The sequence below is a fragment of the Rhamphochromis longiceps genome, linkage group LG19 (genome assembly GCF_057381845.1).
Source record: "Rhamphochromis longiceps isolate RC_006_pf linkage group LG19, R_longiceps_female_GT1.1, whole genome shotgun sequence".
Classification (NCBI taxonomy): domain Eukaryota; kingdom Metazoa; phylum Chordata; class Actinopteri; order Cichliformes; family Cichlidae; genus Rhamphochromis; species Rhamphochromis longiceps.
In genome coordinates, this window is record NC_140575.1 from 17127463 (window position 1) to 17152296 (window position 24834).

The 24834-nt window shown below is 39.2% G+C and overlaps 1 protein-coding gene across 1 annotated transcript in view; it reads right to left on the reverse strand.

Annotated features, from left to right (window-relative positions):
* The window catches only part of alk (ALK receptor tyrosine kinase), a 120640-nt gene extending 97608 nt beyond the window's left edge, over positions 1-23032 (reverse strand). The window contains exon 1 of the mRNA XM_085392233.1: positions 22910-23032. The gene's annotated coding sequence lies outside the window, so the exon portion shown is untranslated. The remainder of the gene's footprint in view (positions 1-22909) is intronic.
* Positions 23033-24834: the final 1802 nt, after the last annotated feature.

Here is a 24834-nt window from a genome sequence, read left to right on the forward strand (position 1 = left end):
CTCAAGTCTGAGTGCAAAGAATGGAAAAGGTTTTTCAGAGTCCAAGTACCCTGTTGAATGTATCTGCAGTAAAACCAAAGGAAGGGGAACAGAAATGGAAACTGCTTTACATGGTAATGGAATTTTTACCCCCTAAGAGACATAGGCAGTGATTTTGATCATTCTGGCTATTTTAGATCGAAGTGGTATTTTTTTTTCATGGTGGAAAGATGAGATTGATTGAAAATGATGCTCGTACAAAATAGGTAAGCATGGAGGCAACTGGGTTTAAGGACTTCAGAGGTGGGTGGGGGGGGATCTCTACTTAAGCCACATTGATTTTGACTGTCAAATGGCATAGTGCACAACAAGCTTAAGCCAATATGTCAAGAAAAGATTAGACTGAATGGCCTGACATAGCCGAGCTGAATGAATGCCACTTCTCCACGCTATGCAGGACGCTTTTGAATGGTATCTGTTATGCTGTAATGCCACTAGACTGATAGGGTGGATGAGATAAGTAGGGTTGTTTCATATTAGGGACATGTTTTTAATCTCTCTCTCAAAGATGTCTCCAAGATTTAAAAAAATAAAAAATTTGTTATGTGGGAAAAATAACTCCGTATACACCTCATTCTAGGAAGCCAAACTTTGGTATCAACAAATATATACCTTTTAGACAGTGAATAACAAAATTGCTTGATTTTGGCAGTTTGTGAACACTATCAACTTTGGAAGAATGGCTTAGACGACAGTAATCACGAGACTTTCACATAATTTGCAGACTAAAACTTGGGATCGCACTCAAAGCAAGCATTAGCCATTGTACATTCAGATGAGTCACACCTGAATACAGCTATCTTGCATTTACAGTGCAGAGCAAATTATTCAGTGACTGAAAAATGAACAATCTGCCCCAAGCAAATTACAGAGGATGAAAGCAAACCCAAGCAAACAAACAACCCCAGATTAAAAGGGAAAAAAAAGAAACAGGATGCAAGTGAGTCCACCAGGGATTCATGTCAGTGTGGTATTTTCAGATGGCCTAAAAACAGAGACAAAAAAAAAAATCCAAAGGCAGACCAAGTGGGTAATCAATGGCCACACCTCTTACTGCAATGTGACTACTTCAGAAAGGTTTGTTTACAGTAATTACAGGATATGTGAATTGCAGAAGTTTTTGAAAACACATGTGCCTTTTCCCAGAAGCTCATGAATACTCAAAGATAGAGCTGATGTGTTGATAACTGCACACTGACTTCTCTTTTGACCTGGCAGTTTCATTTCCATTTTGAAACCTGGATCTATGATGGATTTTCCAATAAGTTATACTCCATGAGCAATAATTAATTGTCCTCTTATCCCTTCTGTTTGGAGTCATGAAAGGTCAGAAGCAGGGAGAGCGGGACCAAGACCAAGGATAAACCACATTAGTGACAAAATATATGAAAATAATTTAGTCACAAACAGCATGAAATGGTGAAGCTGGAGTTGAGGTAAGCTGCAAAGTGGTTTGCTGGTGCTCAGCGGCTGTGGGCAGGCTAATTCGGTTTAAATAGCAAGGTGTAAAAGATATAACTGGTTGGATATGTAGCAGGGTGTTGGTTGAGCTGCTGTGCTCAGCCTGAGTTCATGGCCATGCCTGAATAAAGTATACTCAAGGTATACTCCACCTTGATTACACACAACCTAGCCAATGGGGCAAGAAGTCAAACAGTGAAGTGAAATGTAATTTTTTTAACTAAAATGTTCTTTTTTATGATGATCATTTTCAAAAAACGCGATAAAGTCTATATTGATACACACGTAAGACAAAATATGATAACTTTCAACTCTAAATTGAAGACTGAGAATGATGAACCTAATCACATTCTTCACTTTCACACACACTTTATTCCCCGTTGTCGCAACTTTACACTCTCGGCTGCAGCTTTTCAGCTGCCAGCCGCGCACATCAACAACAACAGCAACCCAGTCAGGACCGAGTTTAGTCCTTTTATATGCAGGGTAGGTGTGACGAGCCGATGCAGCTCAGGTGTGTCCACCTCCCCCCGCAGTCATGCCGCCGTCCACGCCCCACTGCAAAGACGCATTAGCGGAGTTGGTGTTTCTATTTGGTGAAGTCGCTATTTTAGGTTCGACTCAAAGGGTCGAATTCAATTGAGCTGTTTTCAAGCACAGCAGCCAGAAAACAGCCCGGCTACTTCCTGCACCGTTTGGGAAATATTACAGATCATTTATGTAAAGATAACTCTAAGAGAAAGGACAAGCTTAAAAAATACTTGCAGTAATGCACGCTTATCTTTCTTGTATCTGCAGTTCCACAACACAAAACTAAAATAAAATTTGCTACAATTAATGGTGAAACTGTACATGGAATTTTTGCTGACCATAAGTACTTTGATCTGAAATGATTTAATAGAGAACTTTAGAAAGGAACGGTGAAGGGTATGATGTGATTAAAAGATGACTGGGATATTTCTCTATTAGATGTACATGACGGCTATATATCAAAAGAATGGCAGGCCTACAGTCACCCCCATTTTCATTTTCTGAGCTTCCTTCTTCAGCTCTGTAGAGAACACATTTTGCTAATGTCCTGAGCAAGTGTTAAATCAGATCTGATAATGATTACAGTCTTGTAATGAAATGTTATCTTTGGCATCCCCTGTCGAAGATCCCGTCATCAGTAAATTGTTTTAGCACACAGGGTGGACGTTAGCTTGGAAATCATAATCCAAATGAAATGAGTTCAAACCATTGAGCACGCTGCATAAAATACACAAGATTAAAAAAGAAAACACAGTGAACCTCACGTTTTGCTGACCTTATGAACATGTTACTTAACAGTTAGAGTTAAATGATGATCTAAAAGGCTGAGCATCAGTGAGTTATGATTGAAGCCCAACTGATGTTTAGCTATTTGCTATTTGTCCATTGGTTACTGTTCTTATAATATTAAATCTCCTGGGGTTCCAGCAGACAAAGCAACACAAAAAGAATGACTTTGGTGTTATGAAGAAGAAGGTTGTGGACCCAAAAAAAAGAAAAAAAAAGCTTATGAAACAGGATTATGTATCTTGTTATTCAATGGTGACAGGCAGGTTTCGTCAGTTAACTGCCCATCTGCACTCTGATATCTCTTGCCAATTTTCGCAGGCTTCAGAATTTATTTGAAAAGTATCTGAGCTTTGCAAAAAAGAGGCACCAGTTCATTTTGTCACCATGACAGAAGAGCCTCAATAACCAGGGGCAGCCTGTCCATCTGGAGGAGCAAGAAACTCTCCCAGTGGCCCAACGGTGTGTGGGATCATACCAATGAAACACACAAAAAAGTCACATTCAGTTTGATTCTCCACTGCAGTGACCAGCTGGCTTTGTACAAGTATGTTTATGTGTGTGACTTGTTCTCTGTTTTTATGTTGCAGCTATAAATTCATCATATTTTTCTCAACACACAGTTCTTTCATTACCTTTACTTTGGCACTTGATTTACATATCAGGCTGCTAAATAAATGGCCTTTATCAGATGTAATCAGCTACTCATAATTGGTCAGTAGGCGCCCTCCTCCACCTAATACTAGGCTCAACAGGCAGATAAAATACAATGCAATCAGTGACAAACATTAAAAAACAACTCCTGTCAGAGCAGGAACTCTGACAAAACCAAACTCTTTCTGCCTGTTTTTCCCAGGTAAATAGCAGTCTTCTAACTCAAATGCCAACGGATCAAAAACTATACAACTGTTGGCTTTTGAGAAAGACTTGAGGCAAATCTTCCTACAATTTAGTGGTAAAATGGTGATTGTAGAGTGAAAATTGTGAATTTACCCATCAGTTGCAGAGAAACTTTTCAGATGAAGATTTCAAGGCTCTTCATCCTAACTTTCAACATTCTGCCTGTTTAAATGAATGTTAAAGTGTTTTGTTGGTCAAGTTGGTCATTTCAGTGGTTGAATGGTGTTTCAACAACAAACAGTGCAGGGAGATTAGGTAAAAAGTTTGTATTTCTTTTGCATAGAAAAACAATCCCATCATTATCATGCAATACCGGCTACTTAAAATGTTAAAATGAACTGCACCATTAAATCATGTGTTAATGAGCCTATTAATAGCAGGAGGAGACCTCCTACGGGCAATCTGTCCGGTAATAACTTATAAACTATCAGCGTCTGATAATCTGTTTCAAATGTTACCAGGTCACACGCTGGTATATTGTTTTTGTTTCATTTTAGGCATTATGGGCCAAAATTAAATGTATTCTTTAAATAAATTATGTATAAATAAATTGCTGCTGTGCGGTGGTTGTTTATGTTGATGTAGTGGACTGCAGTAAGGTAATTGTCTTGAATAATAAGCAGTGAGCAATGGCAAGTGACACCAAAAAGCAGCAGCAGTCCAGTTGACTCAACATTTTCCACATCTGCTGACGCCATTATTCATAGCTACTTACACAGAGTGCAGCAGTAGCATCTTTATATTTCGCCAGCGTACAAAGAACCAACAATGCAAGTGTTAAGCCAAACCAAACCACAGTGTTGAGTTGATGCACGTGTCATATAATATTCTATTCAGTATATTGTTGAGAGGCACGACATGTCAGAAGCTAGCCCAGCTGCTTTCTGTCTCTGTCTTTTCCCATGTGTTATAATTTAATTTCCTATAGTTTCCTCTCTATCCGTGCAACCATTAGTTACATTGCCTCTCTCCCATTGATTTTTTTTTTTTGAGCTGGTTTCTTCGTGCGGTTCTATAATCAGATGTGTTATTCCACCTACACCCTCCTGTTCAGAATAACTCAGAGGTTACAACTCAACAGCCACAGTAATGATATTGTGCTGATTGAAATATCACAGCAGTTGTAAAAGTTGGAAATATCAGAGTTGGAGGCTAAAGGAACCGCAGAGACACATTAAAATAGCTTGTAGAGAAAAAATGGAAATCACCTTCTCTTTGCGAATATAATGTAAAGTACTTTTTTGTTCAATTCAAGGAAATGCTCATGGATATTATCATGGCAAACTGATATCAGCCTTGTCATTTATTTTGCTTTTGCTGCCCATTCTCCTCTGTACATGGCTGAACCTCAGCTCATTGGTGGGTTTTTTTCTTGTCAATGTCAAATTAAACTGCATATCCAATTTAATAAGGCTGTTGCTCTACCCTGCATGGCACATAAAGCATGCAAGACCTCAATAAATTACTAATTTCTGTGATGAAAACTTGGCCTCTCAATGTAAACTGCTGCGCTATTACGAAGATGAAAGGCGTGGGGGAGAGATCACATGGCTCCTTGCACTTTTTAATTATGACCCAAATTCAATTACACTGCACCCTCGTCCTTTACAGAGCCACAGGAAATTGCTCCAATCGAGTGACAGCACTTGTGATTAAAACATGTTCACTTTGTAACATAAAAATGCTGTTAAGTTCACAGGAAATGGATGATGGCTTAAGACAAAAGAACAAAGTCACCCTCTCCTAATTGAATAATTTGTCTGTCATCAGAATTGCACGTTACCTTGCATGTTAGAACAATTTTCCCCTCACATGCACGTGCAAAGAACACATCTGCTATCTGCTATTCTCCCTGTTATCAGCACATGGGACAGATGTGCAGAAAGTTTGCCCTGGAAACTGCTCATCCAGATTCTGCTTTGTACTCCTTGGTGGAACATAAACAAGGACATGAGAGGCTTGAAGATTTTTATTCTTCAAACATTTTACTTGCATTTTTTTCACTAAGAAAGTAGCCACGTCACTAGTATCTTGTATTCATTTATAGTAGAAACCTTGGAGGTTCCAACGAACTACCGATCAACCCAGAAGGACATGAATACAAAGACATGTGCCGCTCTTAGGGCCACGCAGTTCCAAGACGTTATCTAGAAGGACTCACTCAAAGCAAAGACCTGTATGTGACTAAACCGTGACTAAGAATGGGAATTGTGACAGAGTTTGGCGAAAACGCCGCCACATCATATTTTGCTCATTTCTTCCATTTTAGATGACAACTGACAGACTGCTGTTCGTGAAAAGCTACAACCAGTTAGAGCTGCCTGACTTGGCCATCAGCGCCCAGCCAGCATAAGCTTTTCACGCTCACACAGGGAGGAAAATGATTGAAGAAAGAGGGAAAGAGTGTCCCTGGGCAGTCACAAAATTTTTAGTGAAAGGTTTGCCACCTTTTCTCTATGTAGAAGAACTAGATTTTCAGTAGTTTAATGCATTAGTAGATATTTGATGTATATACGAACCTGAAATTAAATCAGTTTTTAAATTCCATCTATCCATCCAGCCCTTCATTTAGCTCCAACCTTAAGTTGGTAAAGTATAACATGAACAGCTTGAGCAGTGAGCGGGGCAGCCGCATCACCTTGTGTTAACCCGTTTATGAAGAGCAACCATTTCTTTGAACCGTTTGCCATTTTAGACAGTTGATGAACTGTGGGGCACGATGGCCCAATATGAGATCAATAAGGATTATTTTTAACTATGAATGATGCAACTTTACTCCAAGACATTAGCATGAAGTCCACATTTATGGCTACAAACACAAGATCATGTGTGAGATTCCCCCGAGCTGGAAAAACTTGAGATCGTTTGTAAACTGCACAAACCAAAATAATTTATTTCAATGGCCTTTAATGGCCAGTTAACCAACAGTTTACAAGCAATCTGTCAAGGAATTACAGAAAGAATTAAAAAGCAAACAACAAACAAAACAAACTCAGTTTTAATGGTTGTCTGCATAAAGATGCGTACACAGATGGGATCTGTATGGATGCTATTTTAGGGAGGAACGCATTCCAATATCCATATGGCAAACATACTTGTCTTGTTGATTAGGATTTCAAAATAACTGAATAAATTAGGTGAGAATCAAGTCAGAAATAAATGGAACGGACCTTAGGATACTATTGCACCAGATGGCACCTGAAATATATACAGTTCATTATTTTTCTGATAATAACCTCAGTTAAGTATGTTTACCAGCTTTAAAGCTGTACGTTCTTTTGTATACACAAAACATTAATGAATAAACAATGAAAAGGGGCTACAGTACATGATGATGAATGCACTGGATTTCTATTTCATGTTTTCTTCAATGCTCAGGCTCAAATCAGGCTGCCTATATATTGTAAACTAAAAGGGAATATTTAAGTGGTGTTTACTTGTAAACCTTAGGCCCTGGGTTCTATGAAAGGAATGTTTTTTTATGTTTAAATAGGAAGCACAAGGGAGTGAATGCTGGGCTGTGAGCTTGGAAAGCATAAATCAATGTGAATGCGACATGATTTGCTTTTCGTGTGGAATGCTGGCTAAACCAAAAACAAGTAGTAGACGGGACTTCAAGGAACAGTACTTCCTCTATTTTCTTTCCTTTAATGCAACGTGGCCAGAGTTGACTTCCAGCACGATTCACAACGAGACGAAATGGTTTAAGCAATTGAAGTTTGAAAACTCCTTTAAAAGGCTACATGGAATTAGTTGAACTAAATATGTTTTTCTTTTACTTTACTGTAAAAGTGACAAACAAAAAAATGTTACATTTTTATACAGTTAGTGTGCTTTTACATTTCTTTAAAGATAACGCTTTTGCATAAACAAGCACTCGGTTTTTGTCTAAAAGTAATTTTGGGTATGTTTTATAGGTTAGGATGATCAAACATTGGTAAAGCTATGAGAACGAGGGCGTGCATACATGATATAGATATCATATTTCAATAAACATTTAATCCCGAATGTGTCACGTCGCTATTATTAAACCTTTTTGCACAGATGACTAATGTGCTATTCTAGTCCATGCGACGGTGTCACATTTCTCTTACCTGCAACGTGAAAAGCCTATTTTGTCAAATAAAACATGTCATTCATTAAAATGGAAATTTTTTCCACTCTTAGAAAAGCCATTAAAACACACACACACCCTTCAACGATAGCTGGCACACATTACAAAGTAATTTACAAAACTTTAAGAGAAAGAAAGCAACTACATTTTCTGAGGAGAGACAAAGTGATGCACCACGTATTGGAGCCTCAGTTGCTGCGTGGTTGAGCATTGTTTGTTGTAAATATGACTGTATTCTGCATGAATAATCACATAAGCTGCACTCATGTAGAACAAATCCATGATCAAATTTCTGCTTGCTCCTGTGAGAAAAACTCTATGTTTTATGCACAAATCCCTATTAATGTTACATCTTTCATTTTCAGTCATGAAAATGACTGAACGGTTCTATCAACATCCTTTTATGCATTTCATGAAAAATACAGTTAATTACAGTGAGTAAAGGCTGAGTCCCAGAGCTCAACTAGTTTGCAGTTATTAATAAATAACTGAATTTAGAGCTCAGAATTTGTGCTACACAGATGAGACTCACCGAGCGTGGGCCTATGAAGTGACAGTGCCTGCTTTGCCTGTGACCATTCAAGCTTGGCGTGACTGGGAGTGCCTATTTAATTCGGACAGCGCAGTGCAATTTTTGTGTTCCAAAATATTCGTGCATCACTGCCTACACAGATTACATCTTAGCACAGGGGTTAGGTGTATGTATTTGGGTTTCTCAATATGACTGCGCTCATCACAAACTCCCTGCTCCAAAATCCCATGAATACATATATTGTATGAAATGTTTTCTAAGATGTTTGGAAAAAATTTCAGCCTTTGCATGTGCATTAAAACGTATGAGCACTGTGTGTAGCAAATCATACTAACGTGTTATTCTTCTGCCTTACACAGCATCTCTTTGGATTGATAAGTCCGAGTCTTTCACTTGATTAAATCTTCGCAGCCAATCTGAAGCAAGCAGGACCAGTATGTTTGTTCCAATTACAGCGCCTAATTTGAAGGATGCACTGCATATTACCAAAGCACCAAAACAGTGCCCAATTACGTCCACCTCGTGTGGGTTGCATGATTAAATTTTGTGCATTGAGGAGCTGCTGCTCGATGACGCATATAACAACTTCACGACTCGTCTGTCTTATTAAAAAATATGAAAAGGGGAAACTGAGGTAACTTACAGAAGAGACAGAAATGTGGCACAGCAGCCAAAACAGTCAACTTTTAGGTGAACGCTGATTATTGTGTTAGAATGCATGTGTGTGTGTAACTTTGACCTGTACCATTTACGGATGTGGATAATTAGTTGACTAGGCAGTTAATAGCTACTGCGCTCTCTACTGTCTTTGTAGTTGGCAGGTACCAGCATGCTCTCTGTCACTGGAAGTTATAAACAAGCAAGATGGAAAGCAACACAGGCAACATCCCACTGAATCAGCGTGGTTCTGCTGTATTTTGATCTGGAAAACAGACAGTTGTCCATCTATCGTGGCTGGAGCCTACCCGAGCTGACGATAAACAAAATATGTATGTAGAACAAAACTGCACATAACTGAAGCACTGCATAAGCAACATGAGCGACTGGAAAGTGAGGCAAATCAACATGTGAAAAAAGACAAACAAAGAGCAAAACAAAAAGTTCTCGACAAGATGAAAACCAGGATCTCCTGGCTAACAAAGTAATAATTAATACCACTGCCATGACAGAATTTTGTTAGTCTCCAAACGGGGACCATTATTGTGTGGTAGCTGATACTGCTGGAGCTGGCACATTGGGACAATGGTGTCACAGGATGTGTGAGATGCTGGCGGCTTCTGAGAAAACCTCATTCAATTACAGCCACACCACAAAAACTGCCTCAGAATAACCCAAGGAAGACAGCAAAGAGCTGCAGGCACTGACTCTGGTGTCCAAACACACTACTTCATAATCGAATTAAGCATCCATGGGATGTGCAGGAACATGGCTGATCCAGGGAGGGACCTACACATTATTAGGTCGCTGATTTATATGACACAGACACTGGTGTGGTGTAGAGGCACTGCTGTTTGAGAATACTGTCTAATAGCTCAAACTAAAGCTCTGTCCTAGCTGCTCCCTGGAGTGTGCAATAAAGGTCAGCAGAGTGGTCATAGAGTGATATGTCCAATCTTGCCTCATGGAAACATGGATATAGAATCACACAGTATGTGAAGGCCCTAAATATTTTAAAAATAGATTGATTTTTCTTTTCAATGTTAAAAAAAAAACCCTTTAAAAGTTAAAAAATAATAATATTAGAGCTGCTTTTTGGTAAAGAAGAAATATCATCAATTTTCAAAGAAAAAAAAGCAATAAAGGAAGACCAGTTAATCTAATGAGCTCGGAAAGAAAAGCATCTGGTTACAGTCGGGCTGCATTTGGCATCGGTGTCTGTTCTTTAAGTTTCCTTAAAGATGTTTCACCTCTCATCTGAGAAGCTTCTTCAGACCAATTGGTGGAGAGTTCCAGATTTTAATCCCTATTGCAGTGTTCGCAAGAGGGTCGTGGACACCTATTGATCCTCTACCTAATCACACAAACCAAGGTGTGAAAACAGGCTGTGGGTTCACCCGTAACCTGTGATATACTGAGGTCAAATGGCCCAGGGTGTGAGTGGGCATTAAGACATCTGGGAAGGGATCTCAAAACTGGATTATAGATGGCAGACAGTTGGTGTCATAAGCCACCGCCTCTGTTCAAAGATGGTCATTCACAGTGGACATAGATGGCTTCTTTCACTCCTCTTTCAAACTATCTGTCTTCTTTATCCAAAATATGAACACTGGCGTCCTCGAAAGAGTGACCTTGTTCATTTAGATGCAGATAGACACCCGAGTCTTGTCCCGTAGAGGTGGCTTTTCTATGTTAATAATAATAATAATAATAATAATAATAATTATAGTTCTACAACTGTTTACAACTTGTATAGTTTCATACTTCATATTTCTGTATAGTGTTTCATATTTATATCCTGTTCATAGCCTGTACATACTTATTACGTTATAGCATATTCATAACATACCTTCATACAGTGTACACTGTAACATACCCATAACAGACCCATATTTTTGTACCCTCATACCTATAATAGACCCATTTGTGTAATATATCTATATATCTATACTATTGCTAATATATATTTTGTAATATATCTATAATATTGCTAAAGCACTTTCTGAATGGATGCAAACTGCATTTCGTTGCCTTGTACTTTTGACATGTGCAATGAAAATAAAGTTGAATTCTATTCTATTCTATGTTGTTCCATGCTTTTACGAAGTGGCTGTTTGGTCTCTCCGATGTATAGGTCTGAGCACTCCTCGCTGCACTGTACAGCATATACTACCTTGTTAAGTATGTGTTTGGGAGTTTTTTTCTTTTGGATGAGCAAGTTTGTGTCTGAGTGCGTTGCTGATTCTGAAAAACACTGGGATGTTGTGCTTGGAGAAGACTCTCCTGAGTTTCTCTGATAAACCTGCTACATAAGGGATAACAATATTGTTCTGTTTGCCCTTCTGATCCTTCCTAGTTGGTGTCTGACCTTCTTTTCTGTGCATCTTTGCTGATTTGTTGAAAGCCCAGTTAGGATAACCACGTGTTTTAAGAGCTTTTTTTTTTACATGTGTGTGTTTCCTCTTTTTCCTTTCTTAGACTCTCCACCAATTCCTCTTAGAACTGAAGAAGCTGCTCGGATGATAGGGGAAATGTTTTCAAGAAACTTAAAGAAGTCCAGACACTTTTCTCTCCGAGCTCCTTAGATTACGATGACCTAGATGACTGAGAACCTTCACAGACATGAAGACGGGTGAACTAAACTGTCTGTATCCTAAATGACACTTAAAGCGCTGCTCACTGTACCAATCATCCTAATGTTCCTAACTTTGAATAACCAATAAAGGGACTTTGAACTACTACATAAAAATGCTCATCACATTTTTTTCTTATTAAAGAATATAAACTAAAATTACAGATTGACATTTGTTTAGTCCTATTACAGTTATTGCCTTAAAATTGGGCCAAGTTGCTGTTTTCCTCCCTAATCTAACTTTGGGTTGTGGTAAGAAATGTGTGATCAGCTGGCATTAAGCAACGTCACCAGTAACAATGTCAACATTTTGGTGGCCATAATAGCAAAACTCTATATCCCAAGGTTTTTAAAGAATGATGTAAGTGTTATTATTGTAGCTTCATATTTTGTGTGGGTGTAGAAAGAGCTAAAAGTAAACATATTTGAAATTAACTTTATCATATGTTTTTTTACAGATAACCAAACAAAATAATTAGATATACACACACAGTGTACAAATAAATATTCTGTGTATCTTTATCTCTCAAATTAAAATTGTTGGTGCATATCACTGCACACAAAGAACGTGCTGAGGGGGTTTCTAAAACATACATTCATTTAAAAACAGACTTATCTCTTGTTGGCAATGTGTTTTTTGTGTTATGTATTTACATTCATGAACTAAACCTCTGTGCACATCTATGTAGATTTGTTCAAACTAAACTGGCAGCTTCTTCTCACTTCAGAATCTGCCTATTACATGAAAAAAAAAGTTTAAAGCCTGAAAGACTTTAAACAAAAATGATGACATGCTCAGTGAAATGGTTTATGTATCGTGTTAAGATATTCGTTGTGTGTACTCATGTTGTACATTGTTTAACTGCATTATGGTTACTGTGGTTTAACAGAGACAGTGTTTTAGTGCTCACCACAAGGAGGCACTGTTTCATTGTACGTTCCTAAAACAGAAGAAGAAGAGAAATAGATACGGCACCTATGAGAAAAGTTTTGCCGTGTGTTGAAGAGGAATAAAGTTCATAAAATATTAAGGACATTTGTGCCTCCGTCATCATTTCCCTTCGAGTTGATCGCTGTCGATGCTGCAATACTCAACAGGTTATGGGCCCAGGGCCGACTCGAAGAAGAGTTTTTTCTCATGAAGATCCGGAGCCACAACGGATAGCGGGCTAACGGCTAAATAGCAACATGGATCAACGAGGAGCAAGCAGGCTGCCTCGACTCATGTTTGACGGAGATGAGACCAGATATGAACTTTGGGAAACTAAGGTGCTAGGATATTTGCACTTGTTGGGATTAAAAGCCACTGTTCTGAAGGAACCGAACAGTGAGGCTGAAGTAGCAGCAGACGGTAAGAAGAACGCTGACGCTTACGCCGAGTTAATCCAATTTTTGGACGATAAAAGCCTCTCACTGATTATGAGAGATGCCCCTGATAATGGGAGAAGAGCATTAGAAATATTGAGGGACTACTACGCTGGAAAGGGGAAGCCCCGAATCATCAACCTGTACACCACGCTATCATCGCTTCAGAAAAAGAGGGAAGAGACTGTCACAGACTATGTCATCAGAGCAGAGGCCGCCATTACAGCACTGCGCAATGCGGGTGAGACTTTAGGTGATGGATTATTGATTGCTATGGTTTTAAAGGGACTACCTGAAATTTTTAAGCCATTTGCAATACACGTTACCCACGATAAAGACGATATGACATTTGCTGAGTTCAAAACAAAGCTACGAAGTTTCGAAGACACTGAAAAGTCGAGTGCATCGGAGTATAGCGACAACGTAATGAAAACAGGAGGAAGAACCGGCCGTGAGCACACGAGATCCAGCGCACAATACAGAAACAAGAACGATGAGGACATTGTGTGTTTCAAGTGCGGACTAAAAGGCCACCGAGCAAAAGCGTGCAGACGGAGGACGTGGTGCAGTCATTGCAAAAACAGCACACACAGTGACACCACATGTAGACATAAAGCCAAACAAGATGGCGCGCGGAAGGTCGCAGATGAAAGCGGCAACGGACCCAAACCAGAAACGTCGGATTATGCCTTCAGGATTAAGGGAGTAAACAACAAAGTCCAGCAGTCAGCATACAGCATTGAGGAGAAAGGCCTGTTGGTGGACACTGGGGCTACCACACACATCATTAACAGCATCGCCAAGTTCAAGAGCTTCGACAACGCGTTCAGACCGGAGTCACACAGCGTAGAACTGGCAGACGGTACCCAGTGCAGAGGCGTCGCCCAACAGAGGGGGGACGCAGAGGTGTTCCTGATTGACAGTACAGGCCAGCGACGAAAGGCAACGCTGAAAGACGCACTGTTTATTCCATCATACCCCCAGAACATATTCTCTGTAAAGTCAGCCACTGCATTAGGAGCAACAGTCACCTTCAAACAAGGGCAGGACGTGTTGACCCACAAAGACGGTACTAACTTTAACATTCATGTGTATGGAAAGTTGTACTATTTGCAGACTGAAGTAGAGGGTAATGATAAGTGTAACACCTGTCATGACATACAAGCATGGCACGAGATATTAGGCCATTGCAACTATGAAGATGTAGTAAGATTGCAAGGTGTGGTTAACGGTATGCAGATTAAGGGGAGAACCGATAGACCTGAAAAGGAATGTGAAGTGTGTATCCAGGGAAAGTTTGCACAAACCCGAAACAGAGATCCTGATACAAGAGCAAAGGCTCCTTTACAAATGGTACACACAGATTTAGCAGGTCCGATAGCCACTGAATCTATTGATGGGTACAAATATGTGCAGTCATTCACTGATGATTATTCAAACTCAGTGTTTGTATATTTCCTGAAGACGAAAACTGATACAGTGCAGGCAACAGAGAAATTTCTAGCGGATGTTGCACCATATGGCAACGTAAAATGCATTAGATCAGACAATGGGACAGAGTTCACATGCAGAGATTTCCAAACCCTGTTAAGGAAAAATGGCATTAAGCATGAGACATCAGCCCCGTACTCACCCCATCAGAACGGTACCGCCGAGAGGGGGTGGCGTACTCTTTTCGAGATGGGCAAGTGCATGCTAATTGAGAGTCAGCTACCGAAATGCCTATGGAACTATGCCATTCAAACTGCTGCTGTAACACGGAACAGATGCTTTAGTAAGCGAACAGGGAAAACACCCTACCAAATGCTGACAGGTAAAAAGCCAGACTTGTCAAAAATGCAGAAATTTGGGTCTGTGTGCTATGCATACAAACAGGACAAGGGGAAACTTGATTCAAAATGTGACCAAGGTTTCTTTGTAGGTTATGATAAGAACAGTCCCGCCTACTTAGTTTACCACCCTGAAACTGAGAAAGTTCAGAAACATAGACTTGTTAAGTTTGTGAGCAAAGTAAATGTAGAAAGACAAACACAGACAGATGAGGGAGAACTAAGTAACAACAGTTCTTTAGTTTCATGGAAGACCAAGAAACAGCCCACTGTGGCGCTCTCTACCTGTGAAGCAGAGTATATGGCTCTGGCTTCCACAATGCAAGAGTGTATATATTTAGAACAGCTTTTGAAAGGTATAGATGACTACAGCTACACTCAAACAATAGTGTACGAGGACAACCAGGGAACAATTGCCCTGGCTAAAAACCCTGTGAGCCGACAGAGGTGCAAACACGTGGACATTAAATATCATTTTGTAAGGTCCATTGTAAATGAAGGAAAAATGTCTCTGTTATATTGCGCCACTGAAGAAATGGTGGCAGATGTTATGACCAAACCTGTTTCCAAGCTAAAACTTGCTAAGTTTGCTGACATTATGTTTGGTGCTTAAAAGAAAAAAAAGAGAGAGAGAGAGAAAAAAAAAAAAAAGGAAGTGTGGTAGAGATTGTACAACTGTTTATCGTTTATTGTACAACTTTTCTTTGATTCCAGCAACCTGAGTACAAGAGGGGGTGTTAAGATATTCGTTGTGTGTACTCATGTTGTACATTGTTTAACTGCATTATGGTTACTGTGGTTTAACAGAGACAGTGTTTTAGTGCTCACCACAAGGAGGCACTGTTTCATTGTACGTTCCTAAAACAGAAGAAGAAGAGAAATAGATACGGCACCTATGAGAAAAGTTTTGCCGTGTGTTGAAGAGGAATAAAGTTCATAAAATATTAAGGACATTTTTGCCTCCGTCATCATTTCCCTTCGAGTTGATCGCTGTCGATGCTGCAATACTCAACATATCGTTTGCTCTGCCAACAGTTCTGGGGAGCTTTGTGCAAAATGGCTTGCAATGTGGAATGAATTGTGTGGTTTGGGGATTTGGGTTTTTATTACCTTGCATCATAAAGTTCTCCGTGGTTAAAAAATTTTAGAGTAGAATTTTTATATTTTGGTAGGAGTTGTGTGCTAAGGAAGGCTTCACCAATGGTACACACTGGGGCTGATTACTGTCTACGCAAGGCAGTCAGCTTACATGAAAGGATCTGGTAAATGTTTACTTAACATTTCAAAGTCAGATTCCTAATTATCGGGCAGAATGTAGCAGCTGCTTTTTAAGGCGTAATATGAGAAGCACCCGACAGAAATGTTTCAACACCTCTATTTTGGGCAGGCAGAGTAACGGCACTAAAGGTAGCTGAGACCTACTCTGCATTTTTAAAGAATTAATTTTGCAAGTTAAGTTAACTGATTTAAATTAGGTGTTGAGCCATTATTGAATAAGCTAAAATGAATGGATGGATGGATGAAGGTAATGAAACTAGGGCAAACATTATTTGATTCCCAAACCAATGTAATATGTAAGAATTCTATGACATAAACATGAAAACTGTTAATCATTACTCTGCAATATGGTAAAATTCATTAATCAGAGAAAAGGAAGTCCAGTTGCATATTTGCAGAGAATGATTTGGCTCATTTCTGTTAACATATGCTGGATGATTTTTTCATGACTAACATAGACACTGTAAATAAAACCATGAATGCCAAACTCTGCCGTGTTCCTTCAAATCATTTAGCGTGTTTGCACTACATATCACTCAAAACGAATGAAACTGCTGTCATTCAAATGCAATGAAACTGGGCCAGGGTGACTGACATGTAGCACAGTGGAAAAGAAAACCTTGTTGTGAATAGGCAGTCGGAATCCTTTCCCATGAAAACTTTATGTAACTAGGAGGGAAGATGAACACGGTTTTGCCATATCCTTTGTCATTACAAACAACTGCTTGACAGTTTGTCTCCCTAATTTGCCTGGTGTGTTTGTAAGATTGCAGAGAGGTTTAACCCCTGCATCTCAGGAAGGCCACAGTATAGACCTTGTTATTTTTTTCTCATCATCAAAGTGTGAGAAGCGTGTGTACACACTCATATGCAGGTCTATGATTCGTGATAAGAAATGTCAACCTTTGCAGTCCTTAAAAGCTTGAAAGAAATTACTTAAAGGGTGTAAAAGAAAAAGACAGTGACGATTTATCTGTGAAATAACTCCCCCCCCCCCCCCACACACACACACACACACAGTTTAGACAGACTTGTTTAGATTTTACCATTTAAAGAGGGTATGTTGGCTACAGTTAAGAATTTTAAAGAAAACACATTTCTTTACTAGCAATTTAGAACCGTCTCTGCCATCTTCTGTGAGCATCTTTGAACCACAATTAATTGTTGTGGCCCAGATAGGAAATAAAAACTTGCCAGTTCTTAACCCTTTAAGACCTACCATAGAACCAAGTCTGCCAGAGCTTACTTTATATTTTTACATGCTGTAGTGCCATTTTTGGGAGCATTTCAAGTTGCTATACATCAATACAACTGTTATAGCCCATATTATAATAATATGTATGCATTAAGTCCATAGTAACTACATTAATTGCAAAAAAGTGCAATAAACTACCAAAAAATTGAAAATTGTTTTTGGTTTTTTTTACATATATTTCTACTTGGAGAAATTTAGGAGGCTTATCCCCCAAACTTTAAATACAAAAAAGTTGCAAAAATAGTTTACAACAACAGGAAATTTATTTTGAGTGTCTTCATAGTTTTATTTTTGAGATACAGCAATTTTTATATACTGCAGGAAAAACGAAAAACAATCCTATGATGCAAATTTGCAAAGAAAACAGCAGGTGCATCAAAATAAACTATTTCCAGCAGTGCAATTCGAGTTCTAAGCATCCCAACAACTATTCAGAAAAGCATAAAGTCAAACATGACTTATAAAAACACCAGTATAGGCTCTTAAGGCCTACAAGTAAAAAACTACATTTTCCGCGAAAATGACGTCACTTCCGGTTTAGGGCAGGAAATGGCGGACATGCGATCGTTCGCACTGACGTCTGTTTCAATGTGGGAAGTGTTACAAACAGCTGATCAGATCGACAAAGCGTGTTTCTGGAATATTATGTTTTTGTTCCTGCAAGGGCTTTTTATGCAATTTTTGCAAAGCTCTATGTGGAAGGAAACCGTGACTTAGGACAAGCTGAGGGCATAAGATGTAAGTACAACTCCTCCGGTTTCATATGCAAAAAAAATTATTGCGCTAGCTTACGCGGTTGCAGTGCTACCGGAATTTAAAAATAGTTAAGCAAAAAAGAGCGTGCCCGCTCCGACCGGCTTCAAAGGGTTAAAACTGAAACCCTATGGTAGCATTAAAACATATGTGTAATGTGCCTATAAATGTTTTTGATTTATATGTCTAAAAACAACGTAGGTTCATGACCCGGCCTCGATAATGTGGTTTCTATATACAAATGCACAGAAAAAGAAGCAGCGCTTTTTATTTGCAGTAAATGTTTTAGTTATGCAGCATATAGATGTTACAAATCCTGGCACCCTAGGTAGTTCCAAGGCTATCCCACTATTATACACCTCTCTGCATTGAATCATTACTTATTAATAATCTCTGGCTCTGCTCCACAGTATGTCCTTTGTCCTGTCTGACTCCCCTCATCCCCAACCGGTCGCGGCAGATTGCTACCTCTCACTGACCCTGGTTTTGCTGGCGGTTTCTTCCTGTTAAAAGGGAGTTTTTCCTCCCCACTTTTGCCAAAGTGCTTGCTCGTAGGGGGTCATATGATTGTTGAATTTTTCTCTGTATGTATTATTGTAGGGTCTACCTTACAATATATAGCGCCTTGACCATGACCGTTGTTGTGATTTGGCGCCGTACAAATAAAATTGAAATGAATTGAAATAAATTAAATTTCATCAAGATTGGACCAGTTGTCTAGGAGGAGTTTGGGAATAAATATAAGCTATGATCATTATAGCATGATGGCTCAAAAATGAAAACATTTGAAACTTGTTTACTAAAATTTTGTGATATTAAAGAGCAGACAAGAGCTGCTTGCACAGCTTTCCTCCATAGTGTAAAACAAATCCTGCAGAGTTTTCATTGCCTCCTTCATGGTGCTGAAATTCAGTTGCATTTCATCAAACTTTTTTTTTCATCCCTTTTATCCCCGTTTCTACTCTGTACAACAGAAGGTAGGCTGACTGACATTGGGTAACAAAGTTGTGTTGTACAATTTTATACATAAATGGCAGTAATTTCACGCGTTAAAACCAATGGGAGTGCGAGTGCTTTTAGGTCAAAAAACTGTCTGAAGCCAGCGGCAGGTTAGGTTTTTGAAAAATACTGAGTTGCCTTTATTAAGGCAAAATGAAACAAAAAAATGTTCACTTTAAGGGACAAAAGGCCAAAGTGGCCAAAGTTCACAGACTGTTGTGATATCAATGGATATGTCTTTCATATACAGTATATTGATTGTTTTTGTTAAGAAAGACTTATTGATAAACTGAAGAAGACTTTAAACTAGCAACACTGACCATAAAACTACAGTGGTCCCTCGCCATAACGCGGTTCACCTTTCGCAGCCTCGATGTTTCGCTAATTTTTGTGTGTGCCATTTTCCATGCTTTTTTTTTTTTTATATAGCGCATTGTGTTCTGCAACCTGATTGGCTGTAGACCATTGTCAATCAATCTTGCGCCGTGTCTTCTGTACAGTACAGAATGGGTTGAGCGTTTCTAATTTACAGAAATCTTCGATCGCTAGCGTGTAACTCTGAAGTGCTGTACTGTATGTTTGCAAGTTTTCTCCCCAACAAACAAAAATGTCGACAAAGTGGTTTTTTTTACCATCAAAGGCACCTGCGGGTGAAAACACTGAAGTATGACCATGTGTTAATGTTCACTCACATACATATAGTGAAAGGACTGACACACTCTGTAGCATGAGTTTCCCGGCCGGGCTCAAGAGGGCTGGATTCAGTCAGTCAGTGGGTGCCAGAAAACACGAGGCTCTCTTCAGATACTGCTCCCCATACTCAGCTGTTTTACATTCAGCTCCAGTACTACGGGAACATTCAAGCATAGTTTAGCAGTAAGAATGTGAAACCCATAAAACATGCTCAGTCTGAGAGAAGATATATGATCGCGTTCCCTCGCTGCTGCTGCCAGCAGTAGATTACATGTCGAAAGTGGCACAGCGAGTAGATATTTCAGCCAATAAGCATTGGCGGAGAGAGAGGAGGACTCGTCTCGAGAGTGATATTGCTCGGCCGCGCAGCGAGAAGGGCTCAGGCTGACCCTTGATCCTATTGTTCTTAAGAGTGATGGCTAACCATAAACCTGCCTGGCATCAGTGAGGTGAAATGTAGCAACAGGAGACGCAAAACAGATTACAGGCTTCAGGTATAAAATACTCTGAATGGAATCTTCTCAGAGCACACACAGGACTGCCAGGTAGTTTCCAACCTGTACAGTTGCATGGATTTTATCAGCCAATTGTAAGAAAAATCTGAAAGTCACACAAATCACTGCAGACAACGTTTGATTTAATGGAAAACCATTGCTCCCCAAGGCCTTGAATAAAAGTTAAAACTGGACTAACACAAACAATTTAGTCACTATTGAAACAAATGATTTTCCTCAGTGACAGACGAGCATAACCTACAGTTTAAAGGCCTTGAACTATCAGACCAATCATGACTGTCAGGGGACACAAAGAAATCCTTTTAAAAATCAACCTCCGAATCAAACTTACACAAGAGGTACACACATTAAAAGTTTTAATCATTATAATAAAATGATTACTTTATCCATATTTGAAGCACAAAATGTATAATGTGATCTACAGTAGTGTATACTTTTAGATAATACATTTAAATACATATTTTACATATGTCATAACACATTCAAAAACGCAGTGAACATGTTCTCCAGCCTCTATGTACCAAGATATCAAGCTATTAAGTGAATATATTATTATGTATTGTGTAGTGCATTTGGACTCAAAGAATTACACTGACTGTGAATTACGTGCTGGTTATAATAATACACTTTAGTACTTGCAGGTATTAAGTGGATTCAAAGAATTATTTTTACCTTACAGACACACAAAGCCTGTTTCTTTAAACATCCGGATCTTATGAGGTACTTAAAAATGATAAAACACAGCACAGGAGCAGTGCTCACAACACTTCAGTTGGCTGAGCTTTGGGAGCAGTGACAAGGCTGCTGTTGTTTATTGTCTTCACCTGTGCAAATCCTTTGGCTTGTCACTTATCATCAAAGGTAGAGGGCTCCTCGCACAAGTGATCTTTGAGGAGCTGTGCTGACTCATGCGTTAGATGTGTAGTGACAAGGCTGCAGTTATAGTTTTTCTTCTGCACGGGAGGCTCTCGTGGATATCTAAAACCTGTCAGTTCACATCGAGGAAGGAAGGACCCATGACCAAATGATCTACATGAACGACTGCTGAACCTTGTTTCTGTTGTCATAACACTGAAAATGTTGAGTCTTTCCAGCCATGCATTTTCTACTGGGAAACATAATCTCTACAACATTCCCCGGGTCTTCCCCAGCAGTCTCCCCCCAGTTGGATATGCCTGAAATACCTCACCTAGGAGGTGACCTAATCAGATGCCAAAACCATCTCGACTGGCTCCTAGATCAAGCAGTATTGGCATTTTTCCTTCATGCACAGGTCTTGATTCACCCTAACAGACCAATCTTTCAGTGAGTTTCCTGCTATATTCACTAGGGGTGCAACGATACACAAAATTCACGGTTCGGTTCGGTTCGATACTTTGGTGTCACGGTTCGATATTTTTTCGATACAAAAAAAATGTTCATGCCTTTTTAATTTGTCATTTATTAAAATTATAAATATATATTTTAACTCAAAAGTACAGTTTTTAAATTTAACCCTAACCCTTGTGCGTGTTTTTTATTTTGACAGCAAATGCGCACCTGCGGACCACTTATGTGCAGCCCTGGTTATTTAGCTCGTCATATTGCAGCCACAGAAATTATTTTGTCCATGAAACCATAAAGCTGCACTTTCTTTTTGCCTTATAGTCTGATTTGTCATAACTTCTCCTGCTGCTTTTACACACGCACTCACATAAGCTCAGCGATTCTCTGCGCGATCAACCTCTCACATGTTTAAGCTTGCTGCAGGAGATTTCACTTGTCATGTTTGCATAGTAAGCTAACGATTAATAAGACGATGTCAGAGGAATTGGTGCACAAATTATCATCACTCACCAATCAGTACTGTCGCTCTCTATACACAGTTCGCACAATTGCAAAGTGAAAGCAAAAAAACAAGCGCAAATTCAAACGCGACTTCAATATGTCACATATTGACAGTGGCTCACCGATGCCAATGACATAATTACCCAGCTACATTTCTGAAAGAATGCAAAAGCATTGACATATATTTTTCCTACAATAGCCCGACGGGCAGGGCAGAGATAGATTTTGGTAGCCCGACTGAAAAAATCGCTAGCTCCGGGACGTTGGGCTAGCGATATTGCAAGCCCTGTATCTGATTGAGGAATCACTCATCTTTGGAAAAGAGAGTTTATTACAGAGAAATGGCTCTTTCCAAAATAAAAGCCATACTATCCGCTTCTTCTGGGCTATATTCTCAGCAGCATAAGGAGAATCATGTGCTAACAGCTGTCTAAATGACTCGGCTAAAGTTAGTAGCATGCTTGTTGTTTTTGTCTTTGCACTAGGATGATGTCGGGGTAAATGTGCAGTCATATTCGTTGTGTTCCCACTAGTGCTTTCAGGTTAATCTCGTTGAAATGACCTTAACGCCACAACACGGCAAATCTCCGTTAACGAGCTACCGCCGATCGCTCCGTGCATGGGGCTAGACGGCCAACACGTTAACGAGCTAACTGCGCTAACACACTAGTTCACACCAATGTAATTGAGCATTGCATGGCACATTCAACATACTGTTTTACTTTAGTCCATGACTCGCTTACCTTCAGGGTCATACGTCACATGAAAACCAAAATAATTCCAAACGCCAGATCTGAATGAGAGTGGGGGAGGTCCATGTTGCTGAGAGCTTAACTTCTGTCTCGCTAGCTTGCCCTGTGCTCTTCCTTCTGACTATGCTGTCTGTGTGGAGCGCTCAGTGGATCTGCGCTGGACAGTGCAGCCTAGGCGGAGTAGTCGAACACAGATTCACTGAGCGCTCCACACAGACAGCATCGTCAGAAGGAAAATTGATAAAATAAATTACAAATGTTGTATTGTTCGATACATATGCGTACCGAACCGAAAGCACTGTATCGAACGGTTCAATATCGATACGAATATCGTTGCACCCCTAATATTCACCCCCCTTGGTTTTCTTTTTCCCATAAATCCAAAGCTAAGAGCCCCTCAACAAGTGCCAGCTTTCATTGTGCATTCAGATTTAAAAGCATTCTTATGCCAACCCAAGAATACGGCTTTCTTTCTTTTCTTTTTTAAAATAATCACCCAACACAAACACAAATCATCCATATAATGAATACATCTTCTGTCACTGGGTGTTAGAGATTTTTGACATCAACAGTGTGCACAGAAATATAAAAATACCCTCCCATACACATTAGACACTTTTCAAACAGCAGGGAAAAAAGCAAACTATTTTAAATGCAGTTGCAGTGCTCTGTGCTTCTTAAACTACAACAGTTCAAACATCTTCGTACAGGTAAAAAGATAAAGATCAAAGCGATCATCCCATGCCCATGAGGTAAAGTTAACACTGATAAAACATTTCTCAAACTAAAACCAAGACTTTACAAACACAGACACCCATTAGAGACTTACACCTATATGCTGTCTAACACTTCATTTAATTCAAGTCTTAATTAAAATACACTAAGAGGGAGTGAAGCTTTGAAAGCATTTTCTTAAGGAGGGAGCTTTAAGGATTTATTACAATAATACCTCGATTTATTTTGGTGTAAACTCACATCTTGATGAAAGCTGTTGATTTGACTGAAGAGATTTGCCAGACCCTAAACGTGTTGGTTTAATTTTAACATGTCATAAATGCCATGAGCTTATCATTTTATCAATTTAGTTAATTATATTTTGTTGTATGTCTGGATTCAACACCTGTCTCTAGCAGTATGTTAAAGAAAAACTGATTATTATTAAGTTTTCTTCAGTATGTTTTATGTTAACGTGTTATGTGAATAATTCTAAAAATGTCTGGTCCTTAGTTTTAAAAGGAAATGCAAGCAGTTTAACTGCATCAAAAGCTGAAGTTATGACTTTGCCATATTCCTAAGAATCATTAAATATGATTCTATAGTCGACATTAATCTGCAAATTGCTTTGCTGTGCAATCGTTAAAACCTTTCTTGAAAAAACTGCACTTTTTGTGTTACTACATTTGAAATATTAGCTTTTAAAAATGTTTAATTAATTGCAATTTGTATGTTCTTCCAAACATCCCATTAAAAACAGTATGATAATGTCACTTGAAATGACCTGAAAAATATGGCAATAATTTGTCACTTTAATCCATATATTTATGAACCCATCATACTAATGTGTTTCAGCATAAGTCCCCATTCAGACTGCTAATGAAGCCCGTTTGTTGTTTTTGGCAGAACACCAGGCCGCAAGGTCATCCGGGGGGCATATACCCACCATAAATTCTTCATCTCATTAATGTGGACGATCCCACTTCCTATTTAGCATTACGTAGGCTAAAGCAGGATTTAACTTTGTGCTGGCAACAAAAGAAGTGATACACAGAGAGAAAAAACAATTTGTCAGTTTCAATCATGCCCCAACAGGTCCCAGGTATAATTTTATCAGTGATGGCAGGAAACACTCTGAATGCGACAATCTCTAATTCCAATGCCTGGCATTCAATCAAATGGGCTTGCTATTGTGAGAAATG